This window comes from Chanodichthys erythropterus, chromosome 15 (assembly GCF_024489055.1).
Source record: "Chanodichthys erythropterus isolate Z2021 chromosome 15, ASM2448905v1, whole genome shotgun sequence".
Lineage (NCBI taxonomy): Eukaryota > Metazoa > Chordata > Actinopteri > Cypriniformes > Xenocyprididae > Chanodichthys > Chanodichthys erythropterus.
This window is the reverse complement of record NC_090235.1, coordinates 28,896,325-28,900,960: the sequence shown is the minus strand read 5'-3', so window position 1 is coordinate 28,900,960 and position 4,636 is coordinate 28,896,325.

Genomic DNA, 4,636 nt, shown 5'->3' with positions numbered 1-4,636 from the left:
CGGAAGTCATTAAATCAGCTATTCTTCTGACATAAGTCAGGAAGTATCTGAGTGAGACGACCAGTATCCTGCCAGAATGACAAATGGGGCTGCTGTTTATAATAGAGACAAGCTATAGATGCTCAATAAAGAAAGAGCTGCACAATAATATAGCGTTTCTCATCTGTGCTGTGATTGCAGAGCAGCACCTGCAAGTTATCTGTGGTGATTTATCATGGACGAGAAATCGCTTTGATATCAATCAGATAGATAATGTCTATGAAACTTTGTTTGTGTCTGTGTGTGGTTGAATTGTGTATGTATTTAGTCTTGATGCATATTGCACACCAAAATGCTGTGCTGACTGAAATCACAAGGTCCAATCTGATTGGTTTGTGCAACCTAGGTAGTGAGAGTGCTGTGTTCACACCAAACGCGAATAGAGCGTCTGGCGCGAATGATTTCAATGTTAAGTCAATGTACAGACGCGTTTACGCGCGTCTGGAGGTCTCGCGGCGCGGAAGACGCGAATTCGCCTCATTCGCGCGTCTAGTTCGCGCGAATGACGCGAATTGAGCGTTTCGCGCGATACGCGCGAATGTCGCTTTTTGTGCACTTACGCGTTTGACGCGAATTCGCGTCTGACGCCCGAGTTGAAAAATGTGAACTTTGGCGTAAATTCGCGCCGCGTTCACCAATCAGGAGCCTGCTTGCTGCTGTGGCGGCAGGCCCGCCCGGAGTCACTCATTCAAAATGGAGGAACGACTGATATTATCAGTGAGCAGTCACCCAGAGATTTATGACACAAGTTCATACTTCAGTCAGGAATAAAAAGGAGCTCGCTTGGAACAGTGTCGGTGAGAAGATTGGGCTACCTGGTAAGTTGTAAATACACATTTCACTTTTGAGTCACGTACACGTTTATCGACCCGTGGCCTTCCCACGACGCTGACCCCTACGCCGCTGTTCTGCTCTCCAGAGTAAATACAAAGCAGTGGCTCTCTCGATGAACGCACGATCAACATCAGCCATCTTGCAAACAGACAACCGCCTAGCACTTGCCCCTCCCACAAGAAGCGGATTTCGCCCCGGACTTTTGTTTTTTACGCGCGTCTATTTCGCTCTAGACGCGCGAATGCATTCAAAATTGGTGTGAACGCAGCAAGGATGCGGTTTTTTTTTTTTTTTTTTTTTTTTTTGGAAACTAACTAAATAAGAAATTAATTAAATCTCACTGAATTTGCAAAGTTTTCTGGGGTAGTAAATATTTGAAATATATTCAGAATTGAAGACACTTAGATGCATGTTAATAGATATCCATAAGCTGTATATCCCAGCTGTTTTTGATGTTACCTAAAAAATAATAATAATATAATTGTATCTATAATAATTATATTATTTAAGAATTATTATATTACAAACATTGCAAAAAATAATATTTGTAAAAGTAGTAAAATTTCACAAGCAAAAAGGTCTGCTGTGATTCACAAAGGACTATAGTCGCTTTCCATTGGGCCACGTTCACACAGCAGCAGAACACGGTTGTCAGTCCTGTATTTGAGTCCTTAATACGTTTACGTTCACACACTATGGTTATTTACAGGAGTGACAACCGCATTCTATAACCGAACTCATACCCGTAAATTTTCAGGACTCGCAACTGCATTCTCAGAAAATCTGCACTGTAGCCTATGAACGGAAGTGCACTGGACTAGTTGTCTGAAACGTCATACAGTGCGAGAGACCTGTTCTGCCAAGGTGTTTTGTGTGTGGTTTCGTTTTCGGTAACTTACTGCAACAGAGATATGAGCTGTGCGTCATCTTAAGGTGTTAGATCCAGTCGCTGTTCTCCACCGGAGCGGCTCCCGTAAGTTTTATGTTTCTTTTCCAATTTCAAATGCTGTGTCATGCACGAGACATCGCAAAGGACGTAACATGCATGTGCAACGATTAAAGACTCTGACTAGCGCGTGTTTACATGCTGCAGTTGGTTAAAGGTGCCCTAGAACTTTTTTTTAAAAGATGTAATATAAGTCTAAGGTGTCCCCTGAATGTGTCTGTGAAGTTTCAACCCAAAATACCCCATAGATTTCTATTTTGGGGCTTCATTATAAATGAGCCAATTTAGGGTACGCGGCCCCTTTAAATCTGGTGCTCCACGTCCCAAGAGCTCGTGCTTGCCTTAAACAACATAAAGAAAAGTTCAAACAGCTAATATAACCCTCAAAATGGATCTTTACAAAGTGTTCGCTGAGTGTACAAAGTGTACACTGTTGGAGAGATTTATAAAGAATGAAGTTGTGTTTATGAATTATACAGACTGCACGTGTTTAAAAATTAAAATAGCAACGGCGCTCTTGTCTCCGTGAATACAGTAAGAAACGATGGTAACTTTAACCACATTTAACAGTACATTAGCAACATGCTAATGAAACATTTAGAAAGACAATTTACTAATATCACTAAAAATATCATGTTATCATGAACCATGTCAGTTATTATTGCTCCATCTGCCATTTTTGACTATTGTCCTTGCTTGCTTACCTGATGTTTCAGCTGTGCAGATCCAGACGTGTAATCCCTTTCATAATGTTGGGAACATGGGCTGGCATATGCAGATATTGGGGGCGTACACCCCGACTGTTACGTAACAGTTGGTGTTATGTTGAGATTCGCCTGTTCTTCGGAGGTCTTTTAAACAAATGAGATTTCTATAAGGAGGAAACAATGGAGTTTGAGACTCACTGTATGTCTTTTCCATGTACTGAACTCTTGTTATTTAACTATGCCAAGGTAAATTAAATTTTTGAATCAAGGGCACCTTTAATTAAATTTTGATGGATGAACTCGCGGTTCACTTAGTCTCTTTTCATGTCAAACGTGATAAGACTTTTCAGTTTTATGGATGTCGCCATCTTTAATATTACGTTGGTCACTGTCGTTATGTTTACTAGTTAGAGAATACGGGCTTGACTCTCGTTGCGGGTTCATACAGACAGTGTTCCAGACGCTATTGCAAGTTGCTGTGTGAACGAGACATTTCGAGACACACCTGTAAGTAAATGCGGTTGTAAATCCAAAATTTTCATGACCCCCAGAATATTTTGTTGTATGAATATCTGAACATGCAATATATCAAAAGAATGAACATTGCATCTGCTTTTAAACAACAACAACACATTTATTCTAGCTTGCATTCATTTTTTATGAACACATGAGTACATTTCATAAAAAAAGCTACATTTTGAACAAAAAGCTGAGAAAAAAAAGATCACTTCCATCATGCTTGCACAGTCATATACCTCTTTCTGGGTCAACATTTCATTCGTTAACATAAGGCAGTTTTTATTTATATGATGTTGAATGTTTTTATGATCACTTTATTTTACATATACATAAGCAATGCTTCTATCATTTGTTTCTGCTTCTTTTTGCGTGTGTTTTGATCAGGAGATTATGTACTCTTTCATAAGATGTGTAATAGCGCCCCCTACTATAACAGTGAAAACATGGATTGCCATAAAATTCCCTCAATAGCGGGGAAGCATAGTGTCAGAACTGATAGAAAATTCCGTCAATGGCAGAGAAAGAGTTAAAAAAATGTTTTGGATAGACAGAATATTCTGATAAAAAATGTTGTTATGTACTGAATATAATTAAAAAAAACAAAAAACAAAAAAAAAAACCTGTAGATGGTCAGTTTACATGTCAGTCAGATGGTCTCTTCCTATCTAAGTGGGAGGTTCTTGGCCAGAATATGTTGAAATGAGGAACGGTGTTTATGCCGCAAGTCAAAAGTCTGGCTTTGCTAGCATGTATGTATGAACCAATATTTCCCTGAGGCTGTTGTGTCTCTTAGACCGATTGACAGTTGTTGTATGACAGGGCTGGGAGTTCAAGAAAGTGCTTAAAAAGAGTGAGAGAGCTTTTCTGGCTCTTGTTTTGACAGATAGTTCTCGTGTTATCTCTTTGGCTAAACCCACAGGTGTTTTCAAATGCTGCTCATGTCCTCTCCTCGAAACACCAGCTGAGGCAACGGTCTCCATTCTCCCCACATTGTAGCATGATAACTATGGTAAATGGCTCAGTATATCACTGGGTTATTATGACAATATTCATTCTTGGCTCATTCATCTATGACTGTTTAAGACATGGCGAATGGTGGCGTTTCAAAATTAAATATGCTCCTCAAAATTAAAAATGCTCTCTTGATTCAAAGTGTTCTGGAGGAGAGAATGTTTCCCGGTTAGGCATAATTTCACAACGTGCGACGTGAAAGAAAAGCATTAAAAAGGTGACCCACACGGATGAACGCTATAATCACACCATAACTCAGTGGAAAGAAGGGACACAGATCATTTATTAGTGGCCTCGCTCCAGACCAAACAAATGCAACCTTCTTAATGTTTTCTAAAATCTATATAAATCAACATATAGAGCTTTACGGGAATGACCTTTTAACCTTGTGGTTTATATTCTAAATACATTTCTTCTCACTATGAGTAATTTGAAACATTTGGCAGATAGCCCACTGACATCACCTTCTTGCAAATATTATCTGAGGAAATAACTTTGAAAAATGACACAAAAATAAATACCTTGCTGTGTTGCAGCACAGAGAAAGTTATCTATAATAAACTGTGTTTTTTGGAACGAG